At 37.7% G+C, this 17,836-nt stretch overlaps 1 long non-coding RNA gene across 1 annotated transcript; it reads right to left on the bottom strand.

Moving 5' to 3' along the window:
• Nucleotides 1–3,724: 3,724 nt before the first annotated feature.
• Nucleotides 3,725–3,858, bottom strand: LOC146453068 (uncharacterized). Its single transcript, XR_014859589.1, has 2 exons — nucleotides 3,799–3,858; nucleotides 3,725–3,763 (listed from the first exon to the last, which is right to left on the bottom strand). It is a non-coding gene; the product is annotated as an uncharacterized LOC146453068 (long non-coding RNA).
• Nucleotides 3,859–17,836: the final 13,978 nt, after the last annotated feature.

Below are 17,836 nucleotides of genomic sequence, written 5' to 3'. Positions count from 1 at the left end.
TGCGTAGGATTTGCGAACTTATCATTTTCTTCCCTTTAAATTTGCACACAAGCAAAGTTTTCCTTACAATAGGGGGACTTTTTTGATCGGGTTTTGCGTCTTTTCGGTTTTGATATTCATTGCAGATTTTGGTTTTTCCCTTTTTTGAACATTCAGTTTTTTTACCTGACAGAAAAAAACAGGTTTTTTCGGTCAGTTTCTGGTTTTCCCCAGTTGCCTCGGCGGTGGCCTTCAGTCCCTAGTTGTCAGGGGTCGTCTTCTCCGTGAACTTGGTACAGTCGAACCTCGATTATCCGGACTCGTTGGGACTTGAATAAATAGTCCGGATAATCGAAAATATGAATATTAATGAGACAGTAATGTAAAGGAACGAAATAAAGTAAACAGAATTTAATTGTGAATAGACTTTTAAACTTGTCTAACCAACCGGTTGATGCTTTGAAGCTTTCGCGATCGGTCGACTCCGCTTTCAACTGCGCTGAGAAATGTTTCGCTTTCTCCTTAAGAAGCGGACCTGAAATTGGTGTTCCACTGCTGAATAAACCGAGGAATACTGTCTTTTCTAACTCGTGTTCCTCTACATCAGACATCTTGGCAGAACGTAACTTTTTCGTGACCGCAAACGTCCAAATATGGAACCCATAATATTTTCCCAGAGAAAAAAAGTGACATTTTTTCAAGCACGAGAAGTTCATGTTCGTTTCAGCGAGGGACCACAAAAAAAAATCGCGATCTTTAATTCGTCTCGATTGTTCAAGACATGCTCTGCTCTAAATTAAAACTTGAAAGGAAACGTCGCTTGTGTGCAGATTTCATGTCCTGGGAGGAAAATGACACGTTCGCAAATTCTACGCAGGGAAATCTTTGGACATCTTAAAATAATCTTTAATAACTTGTATCGATGTGTCTGTTCGAACAATAACCACAATTTCCAATCTATAATGCCTAACAAGAGCTCATACATTACTTTTTCCGTTTATCAGATTATCCCTAGCCTCCCACGCGGTCGTTTTTAGTGGGAGGCTAGATTATCCCGTAACTGTTCATGAATATGAAAGTGTTGTTTTGCCGGATGGTGTGTCGTACTAATGTACGGAGTTCCTCTGCAAACTCAGACTGATTTGGTTGAAAAACGAGAAAAAACATTCTATAGCGTTTTCGCTGTTTGACTGACAATAAGATTTAGATTAATTCAAATTAGAAAAAAAAATAGCCAAAGCTAGCATTTCTTAGAAGGTGGCAATTAACCAATAAATTTAACAGTATCAACATCCTAGCTATTCTCTTTTTTCTTGTTTTTTTTTTTTTAAAGCCCCATCCGCCATTCGCCGTCCGCATCCGCCCGTCCGTATCCTCGTTTTACAGAGTCCCGCTGCATTCGCCTGAACGTATTTTCCCGCCTCGACGAAGCACGATGGTGCCATGAGCCAAACTTTAAGCTCATACAAAGCCCCGGAGAAAGCCTTTTCGTATACTAGCGCCAGCTTTTCACTGAGGAACGGCTTAGAAGCGAACTAAATCTGAAATTTTAATTTCAGAAGAGCATTTCCATACCTTTTCGTCGGCCATCGTGAGATCTCACATGCTTTTGAATGCAAATCTGCGGTTGGCGGCTTTCCACAAACTTTCCCGTGTGGGGATACCCTGAGTTAATTTTTAGCGCATGAAATGGAAACACTCAGCGACAGCGAATGAAATTTAGCGAGAGCGAATGAATATCAGCGATAGCGAATAAGTATTAGCGACAGCGAATGTAATTTAGCGAAAGCGAATGAAATTTAGCGATAGAAAATGAGTATTAGCGACAGCGAATGTACAATTTAGCGATAGCGAATAAGTATTAGCGACAGCGAATGTAATTTAGCGAAAGCGAATGAAATTTAGCGATAGAAAATGAGTATTAGCGACAGCGAATGTACAATTTAGCGATAGCGAATAAGTATTAGCGACAGCGAATGAACAATTTAGCGACAGCGAATGTAATTTAGCGATAGCGAATGTAATTTAGCGACAGCGAATACAACTTAGCGAATATTGAAACATTTGGACGACCATAAGAGAGAGCTTGAGATCGAGATCATCGAACACACTCCCTTATCTGTGATTATTACTAGTCGTAACGTATCTTTCAGGAAATTTTTAGAACGAAGAATGCTCTCGAGCACATGCAGCTTTCATTTGGTAATCTCTCCACACACTGAAAAATTAGAGCCACCTCAAAACAGCATATATTTATAGCGTGGGAAAAAGCCAGCAGCTTGTTATAGATCACGAGTTTCCTAGAAGCGGACCTGATAAGGAGAAGAGAGTTGGTGTAAATTGCTAACGAAATGTTTAGATCACCCTCAATGGGCTGTAGATTGCTTTATCGTTATTCATTAAGTAACTGAGGGTTCTGATCTACCTCGCTCTTGCAATATACAATGGCTGCAAGCCAACCGTTTTAATAGACTTATTTTCAACACATGTGCCTGTTCTTAAGCTAGATTCCACTTTAAATCGATATGGGGTACCGAAAATCATTAAAACGAAGTTGTTATGAAACAGCATAAAAGTCTTCCTACTTTGCTTACGCTCTTGTGTGATCTTGAGGGTTATTTTGCAATTATTTGAATTGAATTGGAAAAAAAAGTCACGGAAAAGAAGGCCCGCATATGCAAACTGTTCCCTAACAAGTCAACTCAAATTTAGACTTAACCAGCTTGACTTCCAGCTGTACATCTCCTGCTTGTGTGCCGCACAGATTGACACGCTGAGGTGAGACGATACGAAAACAAACAATCAAATAAAGACACAAGAAAAGCATTTCCAATTTTATAACATAGAGGTCAAAATTACTGAATGCTGATTGGTCGAAAGAGAAGGCATTTTTAGTTAATTTTGCTTTCAACGAGGGCAAAATTACTCACTCCTGATTGGTCAAGCACCGAAAATACTTGCTCCTGATTGGCTGAGCACGCCATTTCTACATTTAGTTGGTTTCTTCATTTTGTGCAGCAAGAACAACGACATCTTTCAGGTTCTTTGGAGTTTTAAGCCGGGTTGTTCGTGCCAAAAGACTTGGAAATCAAGTGCTGCAGCTAAAAGGAAATTTCTGAAGGGGAACTTTTGTTTCTTAGAAGAAACAGCAAAAGATTAGTTGTGTCAAAAGTTAAAACTTAATCGGATTTGTTTGGTTGAAAAACTGAAATCATTCATGGACGAGAGGACCGCGACCGAGTGCTTTCACCTCGTTACGGCTTCTTCCAACAAACAATAACCGAACAACAACAACAAAAAAAAAAACAGTACCCGGCTCAGTTTTTATGGTACGAAGAAGCAGGTCAAATTCAGTGGAACAAATTACTGTGCGAGTTCCTTCTTTGGACCCACGGTTTGCTATTTTTATCGATCTGTGTTCGTGTGATTTTCAAGCGGTAGAAAGCTTCACAGTGCAGCTACAGGTGAATTTGTTTTATCCTCGTTAGTTTGCTCATGAATTAAACTTGTATTTTCTCTTAATTACATGTTTTAATAATCAACTTTTCTCGTTTTTCTGATTTGTAAGTTAAGAGACAGGTGAATTGTTTGTTTGTTTGTTTGCTTTGCTCACGGGTGAATGTTTTTACTCCAGGCCGGCCGGGCTGACTGTTTTATATTTACGAAGCGCCTTGCTAGTTTTAAGAAAATTTTGCCCTCTATGTTATAAACACGTAATCGCAATGAGTCTTCGTAGAATTAAGGATTAATTTCAATTGTATTTTCAAAGTTTTCGCAAATTGCCCTCGTCGCCGCGCGACTCGGGCAATTTGCGAAAACTTTCAAAATACGCGTGGAAATTAATCCTTAATTCTACTCGGCCTCATGCGATTACATATACAAATACAGCCGTCCAGCTTTGCTTGAGGCTATACCAAGAGAAGCAGTTACTATCGTAATAGGTATATAGTGTGTTCTCCCATAGTCAGTACCACTGTAAAGTGAACACCGTCAGGTTGCCTGGTCTCGGCAAGATTACACGTAAATGTTTGGCTTGTGATCAGCTGAGTTGAAAAGGTAAATTGGCTACCGTAAAGAGAGGGCTAGCCCTTCATCAGAGCGTTTCAATAGGTCACCAGATACGCTCTGACGAAGAGTTAAGGCTCGAAACGTTAGCTTACCGTATTTATTCGATTAACGGCCCACCTTCGAATGAGCGCCCTCCTCGAATAACCACCCACCTTCGAATAAGCGCCCTCCCTGAAAGCTCAAAAAGTTAATAAGCGCCTACCCCACCCCGCAATATATATATATAAAAAAAACATTTCTCTACTTACCCAGCGCGAAGTAAGAGGAACGTCAGTTGTGTCCCAAAACTGGTTTTAGATACGGTCGTCAATGAACTTTTATATTGCTTATGTTAGATTTTGCACTTTGTTTTGTTGAAGCGTAATAAACTTGTTGTCCCTTGTTTTGTTATTCTCTAAAAATGTCCTCGCTTGCTGAAAATGTTGGAAAACTAATAAACGCTCATTCTCGAATAAGCGCCCACCCTCATGGGCCCAAAATTCAATAATCACCCAGGGCGGTTAATCGAATAAATACAGTATCTCTTTACGGTGGAAAAATTACCTTATTAACTAATTTGATAAAACCAAACCTTGGTTTTCACTCACCCATTAACGCAGCGCCACAATTTCTTTAGGAACTATTCCCCTTTGGAATCAAATATCACATGAACTCTCTTTAAGGCGGACACCTCAGTTGCTTAGGCGATCTGATAGAGCAGGTCCCGCGAATGTCGATGCCTCAGTTTATGATAGTTGATTGTGTTGGCGTAAAATTCTAGCAAGGAATTTAAAGCACCTCCCAAATATAAATAAAGAAAGAAAGAAAGGAAGAAAGAAAGAAAGAAAGAAAGAAAGAAAGGAAGGAAGGAAGGAAGAAAGAAAGAAAGAAAGAAAGAAAGAAAGAAAGAAAGAAAGAAAGAAAGAAAGAAAGAAAGAAAGAAAGAAAGAAAGAAAGAAAGAAAGAAAGAAAGAAAGAAAATATTTTCTATGCCAATTTAGGACTGATTAGAGAAGAGAAAACTACAGTCTACAGAATTTAGTCCTGTTAGGGATTAAGCCCTGGTGGGGCTTGTTGGCGACAAAGTTTGAATAGGGTTTATCAAAAAGTTTTTCTCAATCTGCACTGCCACCATATTGAATACCGATCGAGAAGAATTTGGGAGCGAAATTGGCTCAAAGACCGAACCAAATATGCATGACGTCAATTCTCGTTCCTATTTAAGCCCCCATGGAAATTAACGCCTAAATATCGTACAAGTCACAAAAAGGTCAAGTACACGTGTGATAAGAGCTTCATGGGAACGATGGCTAAAATTTATGGAGAGCCTCCTATTCCCCGGCGATGCTTCTAGGTGCATGAACCCGAAGACGGTACCATGTTTCTTTGTAACAAGAGAGAAACCAAGAGTTTCCAAGGCTCTTCTGTCACAAGTTTTCCATTTAAGAATATGTATAGTTTTGGAATATGCATGTCCTTGCCGGTATTTACTAACCAGATCCTGCAAACATACTGACTCCACTCCCTTTGTTTAATATCATTGCGGGCTATTTTTTTGACGGCGCGTTCAAAAGAAATCCGTTCTACATTGACCATTTATACCAACGTATCTTCATTCCTTCCAGGATGAATTACTGGCCTACTTTCCTTTTGGAATCTTGGAAAAGAACATAAATATGCACATTAAAATATACAAAATATTAGCCCAGGATGGAAATGGATTGTAAATTGAAAACGTGGTCCCACATAGACAGAGATACTTATTTATAATATTAACCCCCTTGTACACCCTCCAACCGGTGGCCATCTTGGGTTTTTTGTTGTCGTGGCTTTTTGCGTTCGCAGGGCGAATCTTCGACGTTTTCGTTGGATATTTCTTCCTCTAAATACTCTTCAGGATTGATTAACTCGTAAAAATGACTTCCCTCACTTAAATCGCAATTTCCACAAAAGCTTCCTCTTTGTTCATCATAGGCTCGCGAGAACGAGCCGCCATTTTAAAGATCTTGGGATTATAATGAGAATCAACAGCTCATTGGACAACTTTACACAATTGATTAACAAAATTCCCCCTGAATTTTATGCATTTTAGCTTGTTAGTATTTAATGTAAATAGACTCTCAGCTTGTTTTTTTAATCTGTATTTCGTATTTGTCAGTAGCTTTGACTTAGACACGACCACATGAGCTATGCTGTAATTTTATGGTATGTAAGGTTACTGTTTACCTTCAGGGGTGGCTTCACTCAAACGGATATAGTGCCTCTCAGTTACATTACAGATATACCCAAAATCCTACATAAAAATTAAAGCCTATAGAACTGGGTATTCAAATATTTCATTACTTTTCTAAGAAAATAAATTCCCAGGTTTTCCGTAAAGTCGGAACTTGAAGGTCCAGATGGTCGTCAAAGAGTTCCAACTCAAAGCGATTTTTATTTTTTTAAAGTTTGTTCTTTTTTTCCCCGGGTCAGGATCTCAAAAGCTTAAAATACGAGTCGGGGTTTTCCTTAATTCGATTTTGTTCAAAAGTTACAAAACATTTTCAAAACTGCGAGAAAACCATGCGGAGTGAACGCACGGAAATGGCTTTCAAGAAAAGAACTTTTAGAATTATCGAATTTCCCGACTCTTTTTTGTTGGTTACATATTATTCTAGCATCTGGCCAAATTTTACTGAAATAGATCAAATCGTTGTTGAGTTGTAACTCTTGGAAGTGTCCCCTCCATGCGAAAATTAAAGATTGAGAAAATAGCGCTTGAAAACAAATCTTGCTACACGAACAAGTACCGCCCCCTAACGCCTTTATGCTACTTTTCCTTCGGGATACCTCCTGTGAAAATTTTCTCGCAGTTTTGCACATACTCGAGGTTCTAGAGTCATCAACTCCTTCACCATTTTGATTGGATATCTGCAGTGTTTGTTGTAGGCCCTCGTCGGTATTGTAATCTGCAATGATAATGAGAAAAACAAAATAGAGACTGAAGCCGACCTCATCAAGCAAAGCTGTTGGGCCGAAGCAGAAGCGGCTGAGGCAGGTAAAATTATCAACACAAAGCGCTACGAAATTATCGGGGGGCCACCATAACCGCATGTATTGTCTCAGTCAAAACGAAAATTCTTGCTACTCTTCAATCGAAAAGCCGGCAAATACATCTATTCGAGCGAAATATTGTTGATAATAGCGAAGTTTCGAAATTGCTTATCGAAAGTTCGGGTGAAAATTCGCTCTTGAATGAACGTCCCAAATTGTTAATGCTGCCATTTGTGAACAAGTATCCGTTTGACGCTTGAAGCAAAACGTTTAAAAGGAACCGCTTAAAAGACTTCACTCCGTTTAACGCTTTGGAAAGTACCGTAATACAGTAAGTCTGTGAAAAGGCTACAAGCAAAAGCTGCAGCTTTCCCTATACTAGTTACCTTATAGAGACGGCCGACGTGAGAAAAGATCAAGACATAGGACATGATTCTTAGCGTTATTTTCCAATTGCTTTTTTGTTTTGTTTCCGCTTGCAGAGACTTGTAAGTTTTACGCACCCGAGCACAAGTGATCTGATAACGTTCAGCCGCAAATAAAAAAAGGAAGCTCATGAAGCGCGATTCACGGACTCGCGAATTCAAACCAGCACGTCTCCGAGTTTTCGCTTCGCTGGAAGACTTTAAGGCCTATATCTTCTTCAAGGTGTAGCTTAAAGCTTTTGTCTTCTTGTATATATACGTCCTTGGTCGTTGGCTTATACCAGGGAGGACCTATATATACATCCTTGCTCGTTGGTTGAAAACAAGGGAGGACGTATATATAAGTCCATGGTCGTTGGCTGACAAAAGGGAGGACGTATTTATACGCCCTTAGTCGTTGGCTGAAAAGCTGAAAGGACGTATATATACGTCCTTTGTCGTTGGTTGAAACTAGTTAGGACGTATATATACGTCCTTGGTCGTTGGTTGACACCAGTTAGGACGTATATATACGTGCTTGGTCGTTGCTTGACACCATTAAGGACGTATCTATAAGTCCTTGGTCATGGTTGACACCAGAGAGGACGTATATACTGATACGTCCTTGGTCATTGGTTGACACTAGTCAGGACGATATATACGTCCTTGGTCGTTGGGTGACACCAGGGAGGACGTATATATACGTCCTTGGTCGTTGGGTGACACTAGTCAGGGCGATATATACGTCCTTGGTCATTGGTTGACACTAGTCAGGACGATATATACGTCCTTGGTCATTGGTTGACACCAGGAAGGACGTATATATACGTCCTTGGTCATTGGGTGACACCAGGGAGGACGTATATATACGTCCTTGGTCGTTGGGTGACACCAGGGAGGACGTATATATACGTCCTTGGTCGTTGGGTGACAAAAGGGAAGACGTATATATATGTCCTTGGTCGTTTGGTGACACAAGGGAAGACGTATATTTAACAATTATTCCATGAGCGCGCGTTGGATATGAGATGGTAAATAGCCAACGAGGCGCGAAGCGCCGAGTTGGCTATAACCAATCTCATATCCAACAAGCGCGAATGGAATAATTGTTTTATTAAATTTTCCGCGTTTGGGTATTGCTTTTGAAGTTTACTGAATTTTATCTTAAGTTAAAATTTCTTTCAAATTAAAACGACCGGATGTTGAGGCAACTTCCGACAAAAGCGCGCGAAAATTAATGATCACATGACACGCGCAGCTCTTTGCAAACGGAGTTGAATGAAAAATCGAAAGCGAAGAAGATCGGACACAGTCGGACATATCAAATTCAAGAAACGTTTAAATGTGCGAGTTACCACCTTTCTGAGATAAGCAAGTGCTTTTGAAGTTCCAGCTCATCGAGAAGCGTAATAGTTGTGCACATTTGAGCAAATGTTTTGCTGTGTGGTGCCGAGCGAAGGAAGGGATCAAGAAGGGCTTTTTTTTTTACGCTGAACTGAATTCCTCCAGTCGTTTTAAAACACTTAAGGCAAGTCCAAGTGTACGAGGTACAACCTCACTGAGACAAGCATTCAGTGCAAGTTTTTAAACTTCAAGCTTATCGAGAAGCGTAAGAACTGTGCACGTTTGTGCAAATGTTTTGCTGAGTGGTGCCGAGCGACGGAAACGAACATTATGACCGCCGCTCGTACGAATTTCATAGATGAACTTTTGTAACTGGAGTCCTCGTAAATGCGTAGAAACATAAAGGCAGGCATTAAGCTCTTCTTGAGAAATTTCGTCGATCGGTTTTAACCTCTTACCGCCAGGATTTGCAAGCCATCCTGAAATTTTTGAAGGTAACCGGTTGTTATTGTTGTTGTTGTTAAGTTTATGTGATCTACATCGTAAAATCGTGCAATTTTTCTGATTTTAAAGGAAACTTCAGAGATACGTACCATTAAATAGTGTCATACCGAAATTTGTGGCTTTTATTGTTGTTATATTGTGATTGCATTGTTTGTTGTTTCTTCCTTTTCTTTTTTTTTTTTTTTTTTTCTACATTTTTCCGAAGAAACTTTCGCTTCCCGCCGAAAAAAATTAGCTTAGCGACACCTAGGGCTTTCGTTTTCCATATAAGGTCAAACTACGGTATATGAGCTGATAACCGGGATTTAGTGAACCAATCAGAACGCTAGAAATGCAATATCCGAGGCTGAGAATTTAATAAATACGTATATATACGTCCAAAACAGAAACGATATTTTTTTGGGTCTCCCTTAAAGTTTGTAAATGAACTATTTTGAGGTTTGACAAATTTAGGTATTAAACGAAACGGAATTCTAGGGTAACCGTAACCGGCTTGAAAACAAACTTGTTTCATTAACGTTTTTTTTTTTTATGGAGACCGAATAACATAATCAATTTCCGTCGGAGAGACTGGACCCGAAAAGGAATATCCGAATGTTCCAATTTTCTGGAAGGTTAGGACAACTTCGTTATGCAGTATACCCAAAATTCTGTAATTTTATTGCAGAAAATTTCTTTTACATTCTAATCATTAAAGAAATTGTTTGAATTTATTAGTTTTTGTCTATTGAAAAGCGCACTTGTTGTTGCAACCTCTCAAATAACTAACTATTCAGTAAATGGGAGCAATATGTAGTCTTTTTGATGCTGGTCTATTAATTTGACGTCGCTTTAACACTCCTGAGAATGAGTTAATTTAAATATGGTGTATTCTTTATTTTTATAAGTAAAGGTTTAGTTATACATAGACAAGTAAAAATAAACGATAAAATCGAACAACGTTTCGGAGTCGTCATGACGCCATTATCAAGTTCGAAGTGATAGTAATAAATAAAGTCAATGTCAGAAATAGTTCACCAAAAAATTAACATAATGTCTGAATATATAATTCTGTCAGGGAAACATAAAGAGGCTAGAGTTCTCAGTTCCTGACATTCTAAAGTTACATGAATAGTTTTCAACCAAACAGACTATGGAAGCATATATCTTCATTTTTTTTTTTCCACCTTTGAAAACAAATGTAGGTACATACTCATTGGGCGAAGCTATTCTTTTGCCAGAAAATGTGTTAAAAGATTCATCAGTTGAAAATGGAAAGAGCAGCAAGCGATGCAAACTTATTTCGACGAACCTCATTTGAGATTCGATGCGAACCGACAGTGGAACCGAAGAAGATAACATCTACCATGTTCTTTTAACGTGAGTACAAATTTGGCAATGGGACTCGACATGTGCAAAAGTAGTATCACTGAATTCCAAAGCGCAAGTGGTGGATTACTCGCAGTGGATTTATGTTTCTAAGGTATGTTTTTCCGTTGTGTACACACTTGTACCTTTTTGCCACAGAAAAAGATATTAGACATTCTTTAGCATTTTGGAAGATCTATTGAAGCAGTGCTGGCATGTTTGGCTTGATGAAAACTGTGTCGAAGGGATGTATAAAGATGAAGAAAGCGATATAGACCGGTAGCTAGAAAACCAGAGCGAGAAATCGAGGTAAGCGCTCAACACAGGTCAACACAAGCCTTCGCGTCTGTTTGTGAAAGCGACGCCATCGAGCACATGTTTTTGAAATGCGAAGATATACTCCTCAGGTTACCTTTTTTGCGTTTAATATCTCGTCTAGTTCTTGAATATTGATCATGAATTTGTATATGTTGGTAAAGAGCTCAATAATTTTTGCTAAAAGCATCTTTTTTACTTGCCCAAGCGAAATTGGTCCCGTAATTTGATCAGCTGTTATGTTCCCATGGAGAAATGGATTTCTTGACTGTGTTTTGATGCGATTGCATGGGAAAAAACACTGAAATCATAACTAATTTTAGATTTCTTCTTTTCCAGCCAAATTTTCAGGAAATGTTGCTCACACAACAGGGATCATTTTCTTTTTCAATTCTTTGTACAACTACATATCACTTTGAAAAAAATACATTTTCCTCAGATGTAATAAACGTTTTTGGTTAATTTTTGTTATTTTAAGATTATTTTTTCAGAAAAAATGCGGGTTTCTATGATGGGATTTATTTTTATCGAGAAGCCCATTTTGAAAACACTTTAGAATGAGATCTTGTAAGCCCCTTTGCTTTAAATGGTTGTCGATATATGAAATAAACTTTCAATGTGGTAAATTTCGCCTATTTTTCATAAACGTTATGAAAGCTATACGTATATTGACAACAAACTGATTGCGCATTACGCTATACGAACTGGAAATCGTCTTCAACAGAGACATGCAGGTTATTTAATAATAACTACCCAACGTGATGGCCAACCAATTTTAATGCTCAACGAAAGTTTCATTGAAAATCCCTCGACTCAAAAGCGTTCTAGCCCGCACTTCCTAACCCTTGGTTATTTCTAGTTTACGTAAACCGAATAACATAATCAATTTCCGTCGGAGAGACTGGAACCGAAAAGGAATGTCCGAATGTAACGGTATTTTTCTGGTTGTTCCGATTTTCCGGAATAACTTCGTCAGATATACCCAAAATTCTGTAATTTTATTCCGGAAAATTTCTGTTACATTCTATTTATCAAAGAAATTTCTTGAATATATCATTTTTGCTCCATTGAAAGGCGCCCCTGTTGCGCGACCTTTCAAATGACTAACTATTCAGTGAATGGGAGCAATATGTAGTCTTTTGGATGCTGTTTTATTAATTTGACGTCACTTTGACACTCCTGAGAATGAGTAAATTTAAATAAGGTGTACACTTCATTCTGTCAGGGAAACATAAAGAGGTTAGAGTTCTCAGTTGTTAACATTCTAAAATTACATGATTAGTTTTCTTTTTTCAACCAAAAAGACTATGGAAGCAGTTTTCTTCATTTCTTTTTTCCTTCTTTGAAAACAAATGGTGGTATATAGTCATTGGGTGAAGCTTCTCTTTTGCCAGAAAATGCATTGCTTTCGTAAGGAAATGGAGAAAATTTGCCAAAACCTCGAATGCCGTTAGACCCAGACGCAATCACGTTTTCATCAGGTGATCGATGTCTTTCCTCATCCCAACTGATTTCTTCATGTCCAGTCGTAAGACCATCCTTGATGCCCGGTTTGGATGCCAGAGAAGCTGCATGACAGCTGCTAAGCCAGAGCGTGGACAGTTGAAGCAGTAGGAACAAAAAATGCTTTCCTTGCATATTTCTATGAAAATAAAGGTAACAATAACAATTAAAAAATACCTTTCACGGTATTTATGCCTACAAGAACTCACAAGAAAACAGGCTTTGATAGGTTACATGACCATCCCCTGCGAAACCAGTTTTCAGAATTAACTCCAAGAATATGATTTTGGTAATGCTTTTTCATACCATTCATTGTCAGTTCTCAGGCTAAATACAGTTTCTGTTTGTTTACAAGTTTATTTCCATTTTACTTCGTACAGCTCTGGTACATACATGTACTTACTTCCCATTGCAAGCAAGCAACTTACTATGACTGAAGATCATCGAAGTTGGTTAAAAAAAACTCTCGACTTCGTCTGGGTTTTCTTTAACCCACTACTTGGGGTTTGGAAATCAGATGAAACACTTTTCCTCGTGTTTGATTATTGCTTCGACGTATTTACAGTGGGCTATCGTATTCCGGCTTTGTGACAGTATTATGGTCAACAATTTACTAAACTAAAAGGTTAAGCTACCTCAAATTTTTCAGAGATAATTAAGCAACAACAATTTAAGGACTTGGTGCATAACCGACTTATAAGACATTTTAGATCCGAACTTTTTGTTGATACTGGGGCTTGAAAGGTTAAGCAGAGTTATCCGCGGAAGTATTTTTAGTTTTCTATAACAGTTCACTGGTAAAAACTACTATTAGTGAACCGTTTTTGAAACCTAAAAACACTTTGAGGATAACCCTGCTTAATTCTTCAAGCCTCAATATCAATAAATAGCGATCTGAAGTTGACACTATATGCACCGCGGCTTCAATGAATGAATGAATGAATGAATGAATGAATGAATGAATGAATGAATGAATGAATGAATGAATGAATGAATGAATGGATGGATGGATGGATGAATGAATGAATGAATGAATGAATGAATGAATGAATGAATGAATGGATGGATGGATGGATGGATGGATGGATGGATGGATGGATGGATGGATGGATGAATGGATGGATGGATGAATGAATGAATGAATGAATGAATGAATAAATGAATGAATGAATGAATGAATGAATGAATGGTTGAATGGATCTTTGGGCGGGTATCTGGCCTCGCCCGCAAATTTTGCAGCTTTGCAAAATGGCAAACGAGAGAGAGCTTGAGATCGAGATCATCGAACACACTCGCTTATCTTTGATTATTACTAGTCCTAACGTATCGTTCAGGAAATTTTTAGAACGAAGAATGCTCTCGAGCACATGCAGCCATGACACAACTATTACTAAATTTGTCAAGTGGTGTCAATGCATTGTGTAAGTTTTAAAATACCTTCTTCTCCTTCTGCTCTTGCCTGTAATCGAAGACTGAAGGACAAAGGAAGCTGACGAACTCGAATCTCAGTTCAGAGTATGGCTTGAGCGTATGCGCAACTGAAGCACAGCTTGAGTTCTGCGTCACTTGGCAGGAAAGCTTTCTCCTTATAAGAGATCTTGGCTTGATAAAATCAGGAAAGGCTTTTGTCCTCTCAGTTATAATTAAACACTTAACAACACTGTAAGTAATTTGAACAAAGAAAGCTTATTGATTTGAATTGATTAGTGTGCAACATTTCCATTATGTCAAAGAAAGGCAATATAAAGAGATATCGTATCATCTGGTTATGCTTTTCTTTCTAGTTTTAATACTTTAAAAGATTCAGTAATCAAGAAATACTGGAAAAAAAACAAACAAACAAACAAAAAAAAAACAAAAAGATAAAAGTGAATGTTACAGGGCACAACGCTATTACTCAAAATCATAAACGAAAAGGCAAGACTTAGCAGCTGTTCTTCGTTGACACCAACTTTAGACAATAATGAAAGTGTTATAGATTGTTTTCAGTTATATTGAGCATCCTTTCAGGTTCGTTTTATCTTTGATCTTAATCGGGGGCGTTTCGTTACCGACAGTCCACTCTACGAAATAATATAAGAACAATAAACAAGGATTAGTCTAACAAATGAAGTAAATACGAGTAAACAGTAATGCGTCGCGCTTTGATGTAAATCGACCCAATTTATAGGATTGAATATAAGGTGGTATTCCATTGACCGTATTCCGACATAAGAATACAAGGACTAGCCGAAAGGAGACCGAATATTTTTATGCGCATGATATGTGGGAGCGTTATTCCGCAATGTCAAGTTGTTTATTTGCAAACTCAAAGGGCGACATCCATCGAATTTAATTTATCTCGGGTTAGGACTGAATGTTCCGTATTTAACGACTGCGACTTACCATACCCCGAATTTTAAATTTTTTTACTGCTTTTTTTTTCCACTCCGCGCTCTGCTCCTCTCTTTGGTTAGTCTTTACGCTTTTTGTTTTTGTTTTCTTTTTCATTTTACATTCTTCTCACTTTAATCGATAGAAAGAATCCAAATAAGGCGAAAACGCCGAGGACAGTAAACGGAGAAGCAAAATGTCTTCAAAGCGTAAACAAAGACATTAAGATTATAATGTTATCTCGAGCGAATCAAAATGAATACAGCAAACGGCTTCATGTCAAACAAACGCCACCTCCTTTCATACATCAACTCGTGTTCAGAGTTTTACTCTAGTTTCGAGTTTTTTTCCTCTTTATAATGTGGCATTTGTGAACGCTACCTCATCGAAAACATGAATACACTTCATCATGACTTCGATACAGTTTGTAGAGATAATTGTTTATACACCTTGTTGAAGCCACAGCTGGCTTTGTGAAGTATAAGACGCGATCTTTCTCGATCTCTTCCTTCCTACCCCCATTAAAAATTTTGGTAAAATCAGATTAATTTACAGGTAATTATCAAGTAACTGAAAACAAGGGTTAACAACTAGAAGGAAGTAAATTACTCAAAAGAAACAATACGAATTTCGATGATGATAAGGAATATGGTGTTTAGACTTTTTCCTGACTCAGATATGTTCTCGTTAATGGAAAATGACGGCTATTTTTTTTATTTTTTATTTTTATTCCGATAAAACAATACATTTATTCAGGACTTGCAGCCTGGTATAATATTTTCAATAAAAACGCGGTACCTAAACAACTTTGAAGGTCATTTGTTGTTACTTATATTTGGTAAACGGGACTTGAGTTACTCAAGTAAACTGTAAAATAACGTTCCTGAAGCACTGTTTGGCGAGGTAAATATTTGATCAATGTAGTAAAAAATAGTAAGAAAATAAAATTAAGATTGAAGAAAAAGCTTCACTTTTGGGCTGTGCAAAACAAATTTTTGATAGTATAGATAATTAATTTGTAAACTTTTGTTAGTTGTGAAATCTAAACCTTTTGGCAGGATTAAGTGAAGCAGTTTTAAAACACTGATTCATACATGTATCTTGCACATGACGCTGACATGTCATCTTCCCTGACCAAAAGACTGAAGACTGAATTTCTTTAACTTTTACTTCCCCTGAAATATTAAGCTGGTCGTCATCTTTCTATCTGGTTTCAAAACTAGTTGATACCCACAAAAACTCGTATTTTTAAATAAATGGCCTTCTGCGGTACAATATAATACCTTGTCCTTTTTAATATTAACGGTCACATAAAATTCGTTCTCAATCTAGTGCGATGAAGCAGCGCGTTAATGTTGTCATAGTTTTTAATTTCACTAAAAGCGAGAGAGTGAAGTAAAAATTTGTTATAATTTCAGGTGAAGTATTCAACAATTATTCCACGAATTCAAGATTCTTTTAATGGAGAGTCCAACTTTTTTGCTATTTCTGTGAAACGGTATTTTTACAAGTTGGGTTACTTTTAGATTTTGGAGGTTATTAATAAAACGAGTAACGGCGTAATGGGTATTTTTCACTTTTTTCCATTTCTTTTCTCTTCCTTTCCTTGTCTAAAACTCCCTATGTTTTGTCATTTCGCTTTTTGGCTTTCTTCCTGATTGAAATAAAAACCTGACTATGAGGATATTTTTTTTTAAATTTATTTCTTTTTTGGGGGGTCACATTGGTTGGTACTGTTTGGAAAGCCCTACTGCCAAAAGTTGATCAGCTTGAAACGTAAAGACACACACAATCAAGTCTCGTCGAAACTTAAAGCGAGTTCACATTCCCTCAAACAACAAGCGAAAAGACATACAAAAACACGTTAAACTCGCTTATTAACATGCCTTGAAATTGTGATTTGTTTTATTATCTTGCGAAACAAAGGAAGACGCGAGTTCTGCCTCACTGGTAAATTTTGCACTTTCAAATCAAGATTATATTTCATGATGTCTTGAATAACATGTATTTTCTGGTATTTTGCTTCCTATAAGAGGATTTTAATAAAAAAGTATTAACAAACATGCGAGGAGGAAAATTTCGACATGAATGCTTGGCGAATGAAATAAGCTTTACAACAACAAACATCTGTTGATCATTATCAGCATTTGAACATAGGCCGCTAAGTGAAAATTACTCTTAAGTTAAAATTTTTTAAATTAATTTCAGTGTGTGTGTGTTTTTTTAAATAAATAGCCCATGCAACGAAGTTCGTATTCAACATACTTCCAAACTCCAAATATAAGCCCCTCCGAATAAGGCAGGCGTTTATTCATTCATTCATTCATTCATTCATTCATTCATTCATTCATTCATTCATTCATTCATTCATTCATCCATCCATCCATCCATCCATCCATCCATCCATCCATCCATCCATCCATCCATTCATCCATCCATCCATCCATCCATCCATCCATCCATTCATTCATTCATTCATTCATTCATTCATTCATTCATTCATTCATTCATTCATTCATTCATTCATTCATTCATTCATTCATTCATTCATTCATTCATTCATTCATTCACTGAATATTCAACAGCCGCCATTACACAATGCGACGTTGGCACGTTCCGATGACTTCCTGTGACCTCACACTGACCGTTTGCGGACGTCTCGGGAAACCGACTTCTGTTTAGACGATGTCTAAAAATAAATTTAGTGAAATTCACATATCCCAGTGAACGTCCCTAGTTTCCCTCTCTGTCCCTTTATTTTTCCTTGGTTTTACTTATTAAAGGCGGTGCCTACTGCACATACGTCTGTACATCTCGGGATAGTCCGAGAAACTCTCATTTCTTTCGGACGGTGCCTACTAATACAAATGTATTTTTGTGCGTTTTATGACTATACGGAAAAGAAGATATTAACAAGTGTTATTGAAATCCAAACTGAAAATTTGGGGTCACCACTTTTCAGAGATAATTAAGCTTCAATTTGAAGA

This window comes from Pavona decussata, unplaced genomic scaffold (genome assembly GCF_977016875.1).
Source record: "Pavona decussata unplaced genomic scaffold, jaPavDecu1.1 SCAFFOLD_353, whole genome shotgun sequence".
In the NCBI taxonomy this organism is placed as follows: Eukaryota; Metazoa; Cnidaria; class Anthozoa; order Scleractinia; family Agariciidae; genus Pavona; species Pavona decussata.
Note: the sequence above shows the minus strand (reverse complement) of the source record. Positions and strands in the feature narration are given on the sequence as shown.